At 35.5% G+C, this 19,424-nt stretch overlaps 1 protein-coding gene across 1 annotated transcript in view; it reads left to right on the plus strand.

Annotated features, from left to right (window-relative positions):
• Positions 1 to 19,424, plus strand: part of LOC105210356 (matrix metalloproteinase-2) — a 333,824-nt gene that overhangs the window by 24,673 nt on the left and 289,727 nt on the right. The window lies entirely within an intron of this gene.

A 19,424-nucleotide genomic window follows, 5' to 3' on the forward strand; every position in this document is an offset into this window, starting at 1 on the left:
CAGTGGCCAAGCCGGGATTGACAGCCAGGAAGGCTTTGCTGTGTGTTTGTTGGGTTTGGAAGGGAATAATCCACTATGAGCTGCTCCCATATGACCAGACGCTTAATTCTACCATCTACTGCGAACAACTGGGCCGCTTGAAGCAGGCGATCGACCAGAAGCGTTCAGAATTGTCCATCCGGGAAGGTTGTAGTGTTCCACCAGGACAACGCCAGATCACAAACTTCGTGGATGACTCGTCAGAAGCTACGGGAGCACGGATGGGAGGTTTTATCGCATCCACTATATAGCCCGGACTTAGCACCAAGTGATTACCAGCTGTTCCTGTTCATGGCGAACACCCTTGGTGGTGGAAAGTTGAACTCAAAAGAGGCTTGTGAAAAGTGACTGTCCGAGTTCTTCGCAAATAAGGAGGGGGGTAAGGAAGTACTTGATATATTTATCAGTTTATAAGATATGTACAAAAAACTTCGTAGGCGGTGGGTCCTCGCCCTCTTTCCCAAAAAAAAAATACGTCCAAATATGCCTCTCTGGATATGTTTTATCATTGTTCAGGAAATATTTGTCAAACGCCATTTACAACATTGACAACTTCCCTTTAATAAAAAAGCATTGTTTTATAGGAAAATTTAATAATGTTTAATGTGTCTTTGTTAAGTAATAACACTTACCGGACAACAAAAGGACAACTTTCCATCGAAATTTCAAAAACATTTGTACAGCTCTATAGATACTCCGTTGTTTATGCTTTAATACGCGCTTTTGAATACAGTGGCAGATTCACAAACACACACTTGCCATGTCTAATTGAATACAAACGCATTTTATTTGGAAATCTTTTCAAAATCAACTAAAATTCACAATTTCTGCAAATGCCATCACTAGTAACACTCAGAAAAGGCACATGCGTGACAAATATGAAGTCGACTGTAGAAAATCTCTGTACATGTATGTATGTATATATGGATCATCTGGTAGTGAACTTAAATTTAGGCGCCATCATACGTTCCATAAGCACACATATTGCGACTTGCTTATTGTTTTCGGCTGTTCTATTTACCGTTCACCCAGATAGTTGCATGATTTCGTGTGCCGAATTTCTTGCTTCGTTTGAGAATTGTTGTAAATCAGTGTAACCGAAAATAAAATACACACATATGTATGTATGTACTTGTATGTAACACTGCCGCAAAGTCAACGACGAGTGTGCAAGGATTCGAAAAATAAGCAAGCTACTCCGTACCGTGTATGCACCCTTACAGTATTCGAACACAACTGAGCGCTGTCGGCCTGAATGTAGTACAGCGGCCAGGAAAGCGTCATCCATTGCCGTATATCCTCGTAACTAGACCTCCGAATGTCCTTCTCCTCTTGAATGACGCGTCGTTGTACGTTTGAATGTTATTTGATAGTGTTATTGTTGTTATTGTTGTTGGCGAAGTAGTACATAGTGCAATTACATTGTGATTCAATGCCCGCTCGTCTTGCAAACATTTCGGCTTTTATGTTTATAAGCAAGCAGAGACGTAAAAGCGTCGGAATTGCTTAGCAAAGGGCTTACTTAGCCAAGTACGCTGTGGGGTGACACCAATCGGCTTGCTAATGTTTTGCACGCTATAAAAATGCACAGTCCCGCAAAAATACTTCTTTGGGGTGTGAGTTGTCTGCTTCATTAGCGCGAATTTTACTTTTTCCTTCAACTTTTCCTCCCTCTTCCACTTTATGATCCTTGTTGAGCTTACAGTTGTTGTATGTACCCATAAATTTATACCCAAAGTGGTACGCACGTTCATATACTAGGTATGTACAATTTTCAATTCTCGACCTTTCATAACGCTGTTGAGCAGGCAGACGGACTTTTTTAGCAATACGGACTCCTTCTATAAATTAGTATAGTACTCCCTAATATTATTTCAGTTTCTAATTAAATATTATTTGATGAGATAATTTTATATTATCCATCGAGTAACTTATGAGTTAACTTCAAAATATAGGTTGGAATATTTCTAAGAATATGGTTTGATGTTGAGGAAGCTGAAACTTCAAGGCGAAAACGATTGTGCGATTTATTAAAAAGATTATTATAAGATAGCTAGGACATATTACATGAATGGATGATTCAAGAGCTCAAAAGTAAGTAAGGGACGCGAAAGATAGAAGACTGAAGACAGAGTAACTTGAAGGCGTGTTCTGCAGCAGTGCGAAGCTCAGAAAGAACTGTAGAGCCAAATGATGATGAAACTGATGAAATCCTTACTTATTTTACTATAAAGCCTAGATGTTATGGATTTTCCTCGTTTCCGAATACCTCAGTAATAAATAATCTGGGTACTAGAACACAAATTTCATTGACTATACAATCATATAAGTTTTACGCAACGGTTTCGGCGAGCATGGTCTGTGAGCAGGGTCTGCGTACACGTCGGTCAGTAACACAACACAACACTAATTTCTCGTTCGATATAGCATATTGAGAGTGCAAAAAGCTTGTACACGTATATTATGTAGGTCTCAGTTTTCAAACTGAAGATTTTCTCAATCAACAAAACGTGCTTTTTCCCAATTAAGAACTATCTAATATGTGTAAAACCGCGGAAAAATTGCTATTTTTCCCGTCAGTATGTATACTAATAGGTCCGTCACAATGGTACTTGTGTCTCCCGCGTTAATTTCACAGTCACACAAAAAAAAAATTGTCATGACCTGGGGCTCTTCCGAGGTCCATTAAACCTCATCTGATCAGGGTTTTGAGATAACCCCAGAAAACCAATATGGCGGACAGCGATTTTTTAAATTTCGGTTTTTCCAAACTCAAAATGGCGGTTCCCAAATGTCGGACGCTTTTTTGAAAAATTCATCGGAATCGCTTGAATCAAAATTCCTTTTTTAAAAATTCAAAAAGGTGCTTCTAATAAATGTTCGATGCATGGGGCCTTGAAAACTTATGGTCCGATTTCGGCGATTTTTAGAAGGGCGATGCCACACTATAAATGCAGTATTTGTGCAAAGTTTGATTCCAATATATGCACTAGTGCTTACTTTATATATTGTAAAGTAAACGATTCAGCTGTACGAGTTATACGACGACATTGACATAGTTCAGCGAATAAAAAGACAGCGGCTACGCTGGCTAGGTCATGTTGTCCGAATGGACGAAAACACTCCAGCTCTGAAAGTGTTCGAAACAGTACCCGCAGGAGGAAGCCGAGGAAGGGGAAGGCCTCCACTCCGTCGGAGGGACCAGGTGGAGAGCGACCTGCTTACACTTGGGATCTCGCCGAACTGCGAAGGAAAGAGAGGAGTGGCGCGCTCTCATCGATACGGCTATATCCGGTTAAACGGTTTCAAGGGCAATCACATATATACAAACGATTCTGCTCGACTTCAAAGTTCTGGTATATGGGAAGTAGGCGTGGTTGTCAACCGTTTTGGCCCATTCAACATATCATTGGGATGTCAGGAAAATGTTATGAACCAATTTTCATAGAAATTCGTAGAATAGTTTCTGAGATATGGTTTTTGACATATAAGTGGCCGGAAGCACGCCCATTTAAATTTTTTAATAGAAATTTAAATTTAGCCCTTCTGTACCATCTTTACAATGAAATTTAAGATTTCTTGTGTTTTTACCTTACAGAATTAAAGCATTTTTAGTAGTTTTCAACATAACCTTTGTATGGAACGTAGGCGTGGTTATAAACCGATTTCCTCTATAAAGAACTGCCTAAATGAAACGACTCTAAAGAATTTGGTTTATACAGCTCTAGTAATTTACGAGATATGTCCCAAAAAAATTCATTTAAATGTGCCCTCCTATGTATAACCCTATATCTAGCTATTTTAGTTTTTGGTGTTACAAACAACCGTTATGTGAACAAAACTATTCTACTCTCTTAATACGGTATGTCCACCATGATGGTGGACATCCGATACTAACTTTTCAGCCTATCTACTGTTGTAAAGCCTTCTTATAGCTCGAGCTCAGCCCGTGGGAAGGTATTCTAAACGTGGTTAAAACGTTTAATCAGTCATGTACCAATTAATGTCTAAATATGACCATTTATCACCAAATAAATATCAGAAAATTATCTAGATAATATTACTAACTAAATTTCAACGCTAAACTATTTTGTAGGCTCACTAACTCGAAAGCATTAATTTGGAAAACTTTTATCATTTATATTCTTAATAATACTAAATTAAGAGCCTATGAATTTGAATTGCGCGCGCTTATCTCTGACCTTCAACCACCATTATTATGCAGCTAACGGTATACTCGTATATATACATATCTATATACATTCTTACATATAAGAATATTTATATTAATTTTATGTTATTAAGCACGCACTAGTAATGAAGGTCAAATCAAGCGCTATTAAGTGACAATCTACAACTTTCTATTGTTCTTCACCTGCTCAATCATTTTCCGAACATACGCATGCACTAGTAATTAGTATATCCCTACAGGTATTTTATCCATAGAAATCGGGCCTATGTGTTCATTACAGTCGCACGAAAGGCCGGAGAACTAAATTAAACTGGGAGCTAGGGATATGCATTTTAGAATGCTTTCTTCTATTTAATACTGTACAAGTAACTCTTTCTTCAAAGGAGGGTTGTGTAAGTATCCAGTAACTCTTGCTGAACTCAATTGAGGGACTCGAAGTTGTGTTTGACTGATTATGGATCATCTCAAAAGCACGCTCAAGTCATATCCTACATGGAATCCTAGGCGCACCAGACATCAAGGAACAGTCAGTGGCAGGCCAAAGCTGTCGTATCGTTCGGAAAAGTGATGACAGTCGATTTCTGGAATTCGCTAAGTGGCATCTACATAACAAAGGCTAGGTTAGTCTGGTGGGCCAACAGACCCCGCATAAACCAGTTATGGTTCTTAGCGATAAGAGATGGAGTTCCGTCACGGATTCCCTGAGTAGTAGTCATGTGATGCCAGCGCTTGATGCGAACTTTACGATATATTTAACGACAAACAGATGACAATGCTTCAAGAATAATTTGTCTGATCTACCAATGGGGATCACTAAAACTTATATTGCGATTGGTTTCACGATGGATTGACCTCAAGATATATCTTTCATGCTTACCCTTCAGTGACATCACTTTTTTTATAAACCCTGTTGCTTTGCGATAATGTTGAATAATGGGCATGGCATCGTCCACTTTTAGGTCCAATCTCATAGCTCAGAGACTATTCTATCAATTTCAACCAAATTTGGAGAAAATCGGAGTATAACCACGCCTACCCTCCATACAAAGCTTATGTTGAAAACTACTAAAAACGCTTTCATTCAGTGAGGAACCTTTAAAATGGGCGTGGCTCTACATACTTATGGGTGAAAAACCATATCTCTGAAACTACTCGACCAACATCACATTTTCTTGACATCTAAATAGCATAATTCGAAAATGGGAGAAATCGGTTCACAACCACGCCTACTTTCCTCATATCACAATTTGAAAGCCCATCTGATTTGTTCACTTACCAATCTATAAGTTAAGCGCCAGTAGCGCCAAAAATATTGCATTTCTAGTGCGACATCATAGATCTTAAAACCACCGAAATCGGGCTATAACATTTCAAGGCCCCATATACAGAACATGCGGACCTCAGTGCTTTTGACCTATTTTTTTTACCGAAAATATACTCAATTTTTACTAGTGTGCCAAAATTGGGGCACACGTCCTCCTCCTAAAAGCCAGCAGCTACTAGCATTAATTGTTATTTAATATTCCAGATGTTGATTTGCTACAGATTCTCGATGAAACGATTAATTAAAGTTTAATATGAAGTAAAAAGCTTTCAGTCGTTACTAAAAACAAGCTTTAGTCGATACCAAAACCAACAGAGTGAGCTTTCAAGTTATCCGTTCGTCTCAATGTAAGCACTTTCTGGTTGTCTTCTTGGAGTAAGCTTTACAAAGTTTATAAATGGATAAATGATGAGTTCGCGGATACCGATTATGCGTTTTACCCTGTCTGAGAGCGTGGCAAAGTTTTGAGAATACTTTACAATATACAGAAAGGCAATTAAAACAAATTCCGTTTATAGAAGACGTCAGTCGAACCGTTTAGCGAAGAGTTTCTCCAAAAGTATGTCTAAAAGTAGACATTGTACATCTGCATGTATGTGCTTCATTTGCTCATGATCAAAGAACGTATATTATAATACGTTCTTTGGTTGCGCAAAGGTCGTTCTGGTATCACATGACAACTCGAGCTCAGCGTCTGATATAGGTGGTGGTTTGACTCCAAGGGAGGGAGGCAAGAATGGTGTTGATGGCTCCACTGTGAAGGTTCACTACATTTTATTTGGTTACAAAGCAGTAAATTCAATACACTTTGTTTGCCCTCCGATTACTGCAGGTCAAAAGTCAAACGAGTGTATTATGAAGTGTCACCGAACCACCATAACTCATTTAATCTGTCGGAGTTCGCAGCTCCCACTTACAGTGTACACACTCTGACAATATACGCGAATGTACTCATATGAGCTTGCCATTGTCAAAATACGCTATTCTATTGTTGCATTTTTGTTTTTTTTTTTGTTGCTATAGAAAGGTTAGACAATTTTGGAACTACTTACATGTGTACAAATGTACATTTGTATAGTCTGCAATTTCACTTATGTAGTTAGTTTCAGTTGTATCCTTTCAGAGCAACATAAATATAGAATACCCAGAAGAAGAGGATTGAATTTTTTTCCCTGTTTTAATGTACTATTGATCAGACCAGGAGTGTATATAGTCACCGGTATATTTGGACCGGAATGCAAAGGCGCAAGCTTTTAATAAAATATGTGAGGAGCTAAATATGCCAAACATAAATTTGTTTGAAATAAAATAAAGGAAAAATTTAAGTTCGCAATATTTAAGGGAAAATCGGGAAGTGCGCAATTCATGAAAAAGCGGAGCTGGTATTAATGATTTGTATTCTCCAAAGTTATGGCGCTTCTCGCTACTGCAATATTTGGAGCATCAGATCCAAGCGCGTCAGGAAGTCAAGAAAGTGTATATAATTTCTATCCAACAACACGCAAACCAATATGTAGGGCGACAAAAATTCCTCTTAACTGTATCCTCCGCGCGGGTGTCGAGTGGCGGCCTAACAGTGCTGGCATGCGTCATCTAGCGAAGGCCAACATTTTCTCCATTTATTCCCTCAAGGGGGACTACTTATATGCTATACTAGAAGGAGAAGGTTGAGGAAATATATCGGCCATTGGTAATGAGGTGCCTGGCGGTAGGTAAAAAACGCTAGGGGTGGAGGCCCCCGAATTCAAAAACGGGGTGGGATATCAGCCCAAACGATTTCCCCAGCGGTTTAATAAGCTTTGTCGACAGCGGCCACACCTTCACTGAAACGGGAACAGGTTGCGGTGGTATGCAATTTGCATTTGAGTGAGTTAGATGTGTTTACTGGGCGATCCTGGGATTGTGTTAATAAACCCTAGTTTGTGGCCAAAAACAATCACTATATTTACCTTGAGGTCTTCGGGGCACTAGAGGTATCAAGTGGAACTTATACATTATAGAAATAGATAAGTCCAAATTGTAATTTTTATATAATAAATTCAATTCCAATTGCCTGTTTCGCGTCAAATTCGTATTATATAAGTATTATTTCCCTAAAAAAAACTGCAACCGAAAGAAAACGTGCACTCAATTTGTACTGCCGTTTGTTTTGATCGAACAGCTGTTCCCTTTATATTTTACCTTTTGCTTTTGGCGTTGGTAACCATTGAAATTTCGGTCGGAATATGCAACCGACTTGGGAGCAAGTCCAACCTGAAGGAGGCTGAGGTGCAACGGTTGGCTTGGGCCAGAGAGGAGGCGAAGAACAACCAGACCCATTTCGCAACACGGAACTAATCGAATCGAGGAGCATATAGCTGAAATAATGGTTGGGCAAATTAGTCTCGGCGAAAATAAAAGAGCTACTTCATCAGATGCAAGAAGACGCTACATGGGAGGTTCAACGGCTCATAAGCAGCTTGGTGGAAGAATCCAGTAGACATCTCACAACGACTTACTGCAGAATGATTGTTAGACGGCCAAAAAAAAGTGAATTTTCCAGAATTTTTAATTTATTGATCCAAAAATTTATACACATATTATGGTATCTTTTAACTGTATTTTAAGACTTAGTACTAGTAAAAATATTTATTTGAAAAAGAGCTACAGCTGATCTCCAGGAGCTCCTCTCAAAAAAAACACTTTGCGGTGACCACTATATCTCGGAACTGGATCATCCGAAATTAAAAAACCAAACAGATTTCGTTAAAATAATGTTAAATCTAGTAATTAATCGAAGGAATAAGCAAAATAAAATTTTTTGACAAAATGGCGGTTTCTCAAAAAAAAAAATCGATTTTCACCGAAATTTCGGCCTTAAATTGTTTATAAAAAAAAAAATATTTATCGGAGAGAAAAAATCTACGATTAATTACTAAAAAATATATTTAAGAAGGTCGTGTTAAAATTTGAGACTAATCGGTCTAGCCGAACTAACTAAACTATTTGTATTATATTACGCAAATTTCTAAATAATACAACTCGGAACTAATAGCCTTTTCGCACAGCCAAATTAATTGATCAATTAAAATTTTAATTGAGAAACCAGTTTTTGTCCTTCGCACTGCCGGCTACTCAATAATCGATCAGCTGTTATACACTTTTGTTTTTGTTATTTTTAGCAGCGACATCTACCGACGGGTAGCGTGAATAACACCGTAGACAAATAGCATACATATATATAATTACAAATACGTCTTTGTCGCAGAGTTGCATTTCATTTCCAAGTCGATTAATATTCAATTAAAAATTAATGTAGATTTTTATTTTGTATGGTAAATCGATCTTAATCATCATTTTAATCGAGCAGAGACCGGTTAATAGATCAATTAGCTCCTGTGTGAAAAGGCTATACCCTTGGGAATATCATAGTGGTGGAAGTATAATGGTCTGGGTCGCGTTTTCTTGGTATGGCGTTGTTCAAATCATTCACAGAAATGATATCAGTAAGTGGATGAAGTAAAAATATAATAAAGTCACTTTTATTTGAGTCAATGTACATTAACTGGATATTTATGCAGTAGAATGATCCGAAGCACACCGCAAAAGAAGTAAGCCAATTGTTCGGGAAGATTAGTTAGAATTTGGATTGTCCTGCGCAAAGCACGTGAGGTCCGTGCAATAAAAAGATTATGGACTGATGTCCAGACACAAATTTCATGGAAAAACTTCAAAAATGTTTGATTTTTTATGGACTGTAGTTGAGAACTCTTGGTATACAATTCCAAAGGAACGATCTCAAAAACTGGTGGAAAGTATGCAGCGAAGATGTGCATAATTAAAAATAGTGGATATAATACAAAATACTTACTTAGTAAACAATTTACTTTTCCGGGAGTTTGAGTCGTAAGTAAAAAACGTGTGTTCTTCGATTTGCAAATATAGCATCCAAATAAAAGTCTGCAGTTTAGAAAGTAGTAAACTTGTAAATAAAAATATTAAATGTTATTTAAATTTTTATGATATTATTTGTGTAGGAATATAACGATTTTTTGAATAAAGTTAAAATGGCAGAAGAAGCAAATTAAGTTTTTCTTAATCTAGTTATGTGTTTCTATTGTATAAAATTCTCCGTTACTGCTTTTATTAAACTATTTTGTCTGAAATACTAGTTATTATTATTATTACGTCCATTGTCGCACAAAGCGAGTAAAATTTTGTACAAAAGTATGAAAAGTTTGGACAAATTCCGTTAGTTTTGTTATTGTTTGTTCATATCAAAGTGCTTCCTTTGTTCTGAATAAAGAGGACGCAAAGACAAATTAACTTTCAACTGTCACAGTTTCTAATTGTAAACTTGGTCAAATTAGCTTGTCTCTTTATCTTGGTTTCTTCAAACATAATGCTGTAAATATTACGTAATTCTTTAAGAAGACTGGAGTAGATTTAAAAAAGTCGTTAATACAAAAATTATATTTCAAAAATATATAATGTGCTTTGATTTCATAATTAAATAGGTCAGAAAAATTGTATCACTGAGTTCTCATAGTAAATTCTCCTTTTAGCTTGCTTAAGCTACGTTACAAATTGTGTAAAATTTCAGTATAAGACGATTGTATTAAATAAGTATGCAAAATTAGGTCATTGCATTACTCTGATGCATAATAGCCTTTTCGCACAGACAAATTAATTAATCAATAAAAATTTTAATTGAGAAACCAGTTTTTTCCCTTCGCACTGCCGGCTACTCGATAGTCGATTAGCTGTTTTTTGTACATTTTTGTTTTTGCTTTTCATTGGAAGTTGGTAAGTTTCATCAGCTGATTGACCGCATCAGCATCTACCGTCGAGTTGCGTGAACAAAAACTTTTATTGCATTTTCAACTCGATGCGAACTATAATTCGATTAAAAATTAATGTAGAAAAATTTGATTTTTATTTTATATGGTAAATCGATCTAGATCAGCGCTTTAATCGAGCAAAGGCTCGATCGAGGAATTGATCAATTAGCTCCTGTGCGAAAAGACTATAATCGAGCAAAATCCGATTTTACTCAGCTACCAGCGTAAAAGTTATAGAAAGACTTGGTAAGATCATCGACGAAGATATATTTTACCTTTTAGTTGTCTAATATTCGGTTCGTACTATTAGTTACATTTTTAAATAATATTTTTTTTCGAAATATTATGGGCTTTTGAGATAAAGCAGTAGACTTCGCTGTAATATTTTTATATTTTTAGTACTTATCTCTTGCATTCTATGCCCTTGCCCAATGGCTTATCCCCATTACGTTGAATTTAAGTAACCAACTCAACAACCTTAAGCTTTCATTTTAATCAGCCGAAATGATTTATGCTATTCGTCATCTGTTGACTTGGAAATTGTTTTGCGGCGAAATTCTGAGTATAAACAATTATATACCTAGTAAGTAAATATGTATATGTATATGTAGGTTTGAAAGAATATACACTCATTCCAATAAATTAAACTTAATCGATTATTATTTACCGTTTATGCAACAGACTAATCTGGAATCTGGAAACATGTAGAAATGTGTCGGGGTTAACCAAAGGAAAGTATTAAATAATATCTTTGAATTCGATTTACATACGTGTTACGCGTTACAACCACAAGGGTTCTTCGAAATATTCGCTTAGTTTTCTTTTATACTCCCCCTTTATTAATATCTCCAAGTGGTCAATATCCTGTTGTACTCGTAGTAGCAGTGAGTCTGAAGTTACTTTTCTTGGACCTATTTAAAAGTCCCTAGTTCTTTTCTTGTCATATTCCGGTCATATCGGTTTAGTTATTTTACATTTTGTTGTGCATTGCCATCTGTTATTGGATAATTGTTGAAATTGTATATGGAGCTCTCTCTTTATCGACCCTAGCGGACATCTCGGTTTCATCTAGAAACGCTTCTCGTATGTTTTTTCGTTACCGAAAATATTTCTGTGGCCAAGAACCCAGAATAAGTCTAGTTGAAAGCCGCCTAACTATATGTGTATATTGTTGCTTTATGTATCCTCTCGTAGTTAGCCAATAGAGATCAACAGGTCTTCTCAATGACCAGTACTTCCGCTTGGAAGATGCTAGCCGTGTTCGGTAGACGTATAGAGAGGGAAATGTCCAGATTCGATTTTCCTTTTGGACCCGTTGATATAGAATGAGATGGTATACTCAACAGGAAGTAACTATTGAAGTACAACTTTGGGAGATTTTAGTCTGATTTATTGACGTTTATTTTGAATTGGTTTAGGATATCACTATATCCATAGTTCTTCTGATTCCAACCACCTAGCATTTTTATTCTTTTTGCAGAACATGCTGCTATTTCATGAATATAAATGTAGTTGATGCAGGATCACATTATCTATGTAGTCGATAGTAGTATGGTAAATTTTGAAATAAGAAAACAAAAGTACTATTCTACTGAGGTAGAGCAAAAAACTATCGAATAAAGACTAACGATCTAATAGAGCTGGTCTGAATACCACTAATAACAGTAATCAATGAAAGAAGTTTGTTATAACAAAATATACTCAGTATACTCATATAAATACATATGTATATACTAAGTACTGTATTTATGTATTTGTCGTTCGTCAAAAAAATTTGATAATTTTTATACTATAGAAAATGTATTATATACATTTTATTATTATTATTATTTTTGTTTTTTTATGTAGGAGGAACATTTGTTCAAAAAATCACGTACATAGTTATCGCGGGCCTTATAAATTGGGTAGAAGTCATTCATACTTTGCTGTCGTAAGTTTTGACACGATAACAGCAATCGAGCAGGTGTCTATATACCGTTAAATTGAACGTGAATGCTGAAACGCCTATATAATATATCGACTGTCGAAGCCACAGAAAAGCAGTAGGGAACACTATGTTCTCACACAATTGAATATTAAGAGTTTTTAATTTTGAAATGTTTGCTTTTGATTTTGAGTACCATAATGCAAATGTGTACTACATCGGCTGAAAAGGTACATATTATTCGACATGGTATCTATCTCATTATGTGCCGGTGAATTCAAATAGTCTACAAATTTGCTTCCGCCGTTTTCCAATAGATGTCTCTAGGGTCAAGCACTGGTCGATTAAATCGATATTTTCTTTTTATATCGATCTTGGACATTTGAGTCAACATTAACCCAAGATTGATTTGTAGAGATCTGTTTGCATCCCAAACTTATTCTCAACTGAAAAATGTCACTTTTTGAGCCGAATTCTCGACATTTGCGGGAAATTTTGCTTTTCTTTTTTAATTCCAAGAAAAGTGCGGTTGAGGCTCATCGAATGCTTTCGGATACTTACGGTGGCTTAAATTTACAAAAAAACGGCGGAAGCAAAGTTGTAGACCTAATATATTCCATATTTAACTAACTAGAATCGCTAGCACTAGATATACTAGCGCTTTACAGATCACTTGATTTTGTTCGAAATAATGCAGAATAATTATTTGTTAATAAGAACTTTCTAATTGAGAAATCCCATTTTGTCGAATATTTTGATATAATTGAAAAATACAACTACTCGGTTTAACGATAAAAAAAAGCTGACAGTAGATATACAAGCATACGCATACACTATATAGTATAATTAATAATAAATTATTTCTAAACTCTATAGTTGCGGCCAAGTTCAAGGGTGATGTTGGCTACTATGTGTATGTATATGTTTTATGAAACAAATAGTATCTGCGAAGCTAATCGCCGTTGTTGTAATGGAAAACATCCGTTCGATTGCATTGAGACGCACTCACGATTGCATATTCAACTAATATATATGTATACGGATATGTATGTGCCGTTCATTGGAGCAATTGTTCCTCCAGTGAGTCATAATAACGATAGGCATACGCCAGTCGATAGCCAAACCCAGTTGGAAAATCTGTATACTACTTGGTAGTGCGTATACCAGTCTATTACCTCCAATATTTAGTTATGTCAGCTTACAGGACTCGTTATATGACATAACATATCTTACTGCGAATGTCATTTGAGATATGACTAGATAAAGGGGTTTTCAATAATAACGCTACAATTTTTTTATATAAAACAAAAAACCGTTTGGTATATCCATGAAATTATTTTTTCCTGTTAAAGTACATTCGATGGAATTCGATTTCTTTTGCATGGACACCACCTGCGCGCTGGCAGAAGTCCAGACGATGAACCCAATTTTCGACGATTTTCAAGCCGCTACTGCTGCAATTTCTCGTTCGATATTCGTAGGAAGTTCATCAATCGTCGTTGGCTTGTTGGCATAGACCATAGACTTGACGTAGGCCCACAGGAAATAGTCTAACGGCGTCAAATCGCACGACCGAGGCATCCAATTGATGGGCCATTTGGTGAGATAACACGTTCACCAAACTTGGTTTTCAATAAATCGATTCTAACATTCGCTGTGTGGCTTGTGGCACCGTCGTGTTGGAACCGCATATTGTCCAAGTCCTAATCATCCAATTCGAGCCAAAAATATTCGGTTATCATGAGCGGTAGCAAAGAAGTAAGGCCCAATGATGCCGCCGACCCATAAACTGTCGCATATTTAGCTTATAGACGAAACCATTCATGCTGACCATAAATGGGACGTAGCGCTCTTAATGTTAAGTCCACTGGCTCCGAATTTTGGTAGTAGATTTTAATAATTTCGACTCGTTGTTGGATCGTATATCTTTCCATAATGAAATGGTAAACCTTACCGAAGAGAAATGTCAAAAGAGCGGTCTACTCTTGTAGTGTCCCTATTGAAAAACCCTTTACATATTTCTTTGTATAATGTGCATAAAGCATTTTCCAATGGGGAGGCCTGAATGTTGGATTTGTTTAAATATCGACCACTTCTGGTACTTATAAGCATATCTTCGTAAGACTACATGGTCAAAGAGCATACTAAGGATTTGATTATACAATTGTGAATGCTTTGAAGCTTACTTTGGCCTTCAAATGAAGTCATTATACATCGAGTAGGTGCCTAAGGTCTAGGATTCTAAGGTTTAACTATGAAACGTATGAAATGGGTGTCTTTACGAATAGAGAGCATATAAGAGTATCTCCAAAAATAAATGCGGTATCTTACTGAAATCAAGCAATTATACATGCAAAATTCACCCCTAAAAATAATAATTAGTAGGACTCAATTATTTTATAATTTTTGCCAAAAATTGCGCATTATTGTACACTCCTTAAACTTTCATATTCTGACAAAGTAGAATAGTTTTGTGCATCTAACGGTTGTTTGTAACATATAAGACTTATCGAAAACAGGTTGACGAGACGAGTTGACTTCCGGATCTCTGGCAGTCCGACCGTACAAGCGATGATTTGAGTAAAAATTTTTATTTTTGATGAAACGTGGTATGCTAAGGACGGTCCACAAAATGTCATTAAGTAAAAAGCTTTAAATATCTATAACTAAGCCGTTTAATTCATGCCATAATTTCTAGATATAGCGCCGTAACCGGAACTGTTACTTTTTAAATCTTTCTATTGTATACTATATAGATTACTATCATCCGGCTCCATTTTTTTGGAGTGTGAATATTGAGAATTTATTACGCCTATTGCGCATTGTCAAATAATATGTAGGCGAATGAAAAAAATTATTTATTTACAACAAAGAAAGTGCGAAAAAATATTATATTTTAAGTTGGACTAATTACATGACCAAATTTGGTAGATCCGGAATAACATTTGTTAATAGGCACGACAAAATGTCGCATTTTGCGCACGTTTCTGCATGACTTGATTAAGCCATATAAAATTTATATACATATGTACTATATACATATATATACATATGCATATCTGTGCGCATATTGCAACACGCTTGCACCAAAGAACATCTTAATAATTTTTCATCATGTCTCTCCAATTTTCGCTTTATCTTTTATGGCAATTCAGTGACAAAGCTGACATAATCAGAGATCGTGTATCGTCTACTGCCGGCTCAATATGAAGCACACTACTAACTAGTCGATTAATATGTAAATAGTCTAACAATTACAAATATGTCAACAAAACTCACGGGAAATTAAAATGTTCTTCATTTGACTAATAAATATCTAAATTTACTTAGTACTTATACGCTGTCAATTCTTCTTTGAAGATTGCCGACAAAAATGGTACAACGGGTTCCTACTATTCACAGTGTAGGGTTTTTATGAGCGTTGTCCAGTTGCTTCGAGAAGGCGATAACGTGAAAAAAAACCTTTGACTCATCTTATATTGGTATTCCAACGATCGAAGGCAGCATGTATCTCAAAAGATAGGGTAGATCATATTATTCATGGAAGGGAAGATGGGATCATGTGTAGAAGTTCACTTAGGAGCGGTTGCTGACTTCCATTTATTTGGGAGTGGCCAGCAACGAGTCTTTTGCATGTGGCCCAAGCCGCTCACGACTTCCGGTCTTAGACTAAGTATCCTCTGGATAGCCAACAGACATCAGTTTGGAGGCGAGCTGAAGGCGAAGCCCGCTTATGTGGTTGTGTGTAGGGTTTGGGATCCACCACATAAAAAAACGTTTTAAGTATCACGATTTGAGGGTATGCACCTAGAATGTCCGTATATTTAATTTGGGAAGGTGCCTCTGCTCAGCTGGTTGATGTCCTCATACGACTAAGGGCTGATATCACCGCCATCCAAGAAATGCGATGGACGGAACTAGGACGGAAGAAGGTGAGTCCTTGTGACATCTACTACAGCGGCCATAAAAAGGAGCGCAATTTTGGTGTTGGATAAACGTCTAGCTACGATCCGCATCAAAGCGAATACATGAGTAAAAATTGAGATATATTGATGGAACTTGATATTCGTGTTCCTTGACAACATGCGAAGGTTGGTATTGCAGATGGGTGAAATCGTACTACTGCCAAGCCCAAAAAATGGCGAAACCCTATAAATAAAGTAATGAATTTCAAATTTGGTACAGAGGATCACATAAGGGTGGGGCATATTTGACTGACATTTTTTGAGAAAGTGGGCGTAGCTAAGCTTTCTACTAAGTTATTTGGACATATGTATCTCGTAAACTATAATACTAAAGCTATAGCAACCAAACTCTCTAAGGCATTTCCTTATACAGTCTAAAAAGTATATTAAATCAGATTATAACCACTTCTATACAAAAGTTATGTTGAAAACTACTAAAACTGCTTTAATTCAGTAATGGAAAACCACCATGAACCTTAAATTCCCGTTTCTGCACTCAAATTGGTATACAAAATTTTAAATGGGCGTGGCTCCGCCTACTTATGGATTAAGAACAATATCTCCGAAACTACTCGTCCGATTTCAACAAAATTAGTTTGAAAGAAATCGGTTCACAACCACGCATATTTTCATTATACCAGAATTTTGAAGCCCTTATGATTCGTTCACTTAGCAATCTATAAATGAAGCACCAGTGAGGATATCGAAAAAAACTTTGCACAAATATTGCATTTCTAGTGTGACAATACCCATCTTAAAATAAACGAAATCGGAATATAACATTTCAAGACCCCAGATACCGAACATGTGAACCTCAGTGCTTGTGATCTATTTTTTATCGAAAATATACTTAAATATCTCAGATATTCTGAAGAAATTCAAAGAAAATTTGTTTTTTTTTCTACTAGTGTGCCAAAATTGGGCAAAATCGGCTCAATTCTTAATAATATACGAATTTTCATACTTCCGGTGGACTTTATAGCGTATACATCGGTTAATATGTGAGATATCTTAGCAAAATTAAGTGATCTTATAGTTTAGGATATAATGTACATATACTATATAAGTATAGTGATTTTCGTCATTCTAGTGGACCTTATGCCGAATATATGGGTCGAATTGTGTGTTATAACAATAAATAAATATCTTACGACAGTATAAAATGTTTGGTTACACCCGAACTTAGCACTTTCTTACTTGTTATATGTACATATTTGTAAATATCTTTGTTATAAACCCAGTTTTCAAGTTATTAAGTAGTTAGTGAATCTATGACTTGTAGTATGAGTAAGCATGATTTTAATCTATTCATAATTTTATGTGTTCGGACATTATACTTTTGATCGACTAATCCAGAACGTAAACGGCTAACTAGCTTGTTGTTTTCTCAATTTCATTCTTTACAAGTTACCCGATTTTATCAATGGAGAATACTATTGAATAATAAATGAATAAGAAATACAATATAAACATTGTGTATTTATCAGAAATTGATTAACCCGGTATTTCCATAAAACGTCACATAACATTTGTCATTGTTTAATCTCTTTGTGAAAGATATAAGAAGAAACCCCCGTATAACATTTACGTCATCGATTAATTATGCAAATAAAATGAAATCTCTCTAATTAAATTAAATTATTTGTTTCGTTGAAAATTGGGTTATTACTGTTAACACAACATGACTAACAAATTATTGTGACTGTATACATATACTCGCATTTTATAAATACAGCAAATTACTCACAAAACCTATTGAAACGAAAAATGAGTGAATGAAAGCAGTGTTGCCACCCGAAAAAATATTTCCGTACCAAAATGGCTACCAAATCTACTTTAAAACTACCAAATTTTTTTTTTCATCAAAACATGGCGTTTTATTGAACATCACGACAATAATTTATTAACAAAATTTATCATACCATTCTTAATGGTACCAACGGTACTCCAAAATCAATATATTGATATCCATATCTTTCTTTAAATATTTATCACTCAACCCAAGTAACTTCCATTGAGTTATTTATTATCTTATCGGGATCACAGAACTAATTTTTTAAATTTTGAATTAATGGTCGTATTTCTATATTTTTTCCAAAAGAACATTACTTGAAGCTATAATATTAAAAAACTGCAAATCTTTCCGGGAAAAATCAAATTTCGATTTGATTTGGTCTAAAGCTCAATATAAAATTCAAGAACGTTAGTTTGATTCTCACTTATTTCGTTATCGCTAGTTTTACTTTTAATATATTTTACACAGTTGTCCCAACATATATTTTTGATATATGAATATGATTTTTTGTATCTTTATATTTAATAAATATATTGTTGGAAAATTTGTTGCCAATGAAATTACTTAAAATATGAAGGAATATTTATTTAATATTAAAATACAAATATGACAACCTTATTCAAAATAATAATAATTGGGAATACATACATACGTTAAAAATAAACAAGAAAAAAACGTTAACTTCGGCTGTACCGAAGCTAATATACTCTTCACAGGTGCATTTCTTTTAGTAACTATGTGTTTAAGCAAATCTAAAGACGTAAGAAAAAAAAGAAAACATTTTACTAATTCTTTTTAGCCGGGTTGTTTGCTAGAAACATTCAGGTTATATAGTTAACCGGTCTGAACAATTTCTTCGGAGATTATATTATTACCTTAAGCAGCAATCCATGTCAAACTTCGTGAAGATACCACGTCAAATGCGAAAATTTTCCATACAAGCCATTGATTCCGATCGTTCGGTTTGTATGGCAGCTATATGCTATAGTGAACCGATCTGAACAATTTTTTCTGAGATTAAATTATTTTTATAAGCAATAACTCACACCAAATTTCGTGAAGATATGTAGTAAAATGTGGAAGTTTTCCATACAAGCCATTGATTCCGATCGTTCAGTTTGTATAGCAGCTCTATGATATAGTGAACCGATCTGAACAATTTTTTCGGAGATTAAATTATTTCTATGAACAATAATTCACACCAAATATCGTGAAGATATGTAGTAAAATGTGGAAGTTTTCCATACAAGCCCATGGTTCCGATCGTTCAGTTTGTATGGCAGTTCCGACAGCTTCTTAAAGAGAAAATAACATCTGTAAAATTTCAAAACGATATATTAAAAACTGAAGGACTAGTTCGTAAAT

The sequence above is a fragment of the Zeugodacus cucurbitae genome, chromosome 6 (genome assembly GCF_028554725.1).
Source record: "Zeugodacus cucurbitae isolate PBARC_wt_2022May chromosome 6, idZeuCucr1.2, whole genome shotgun sequence".
In the NCBI taxonomy this organism is placed as follows: Eukaryota; Metazoa; Arthropoda; class Insecta; order Diptera; family Tephritidae; genus Zeugodacus; species Zeugodacus cucurbitae.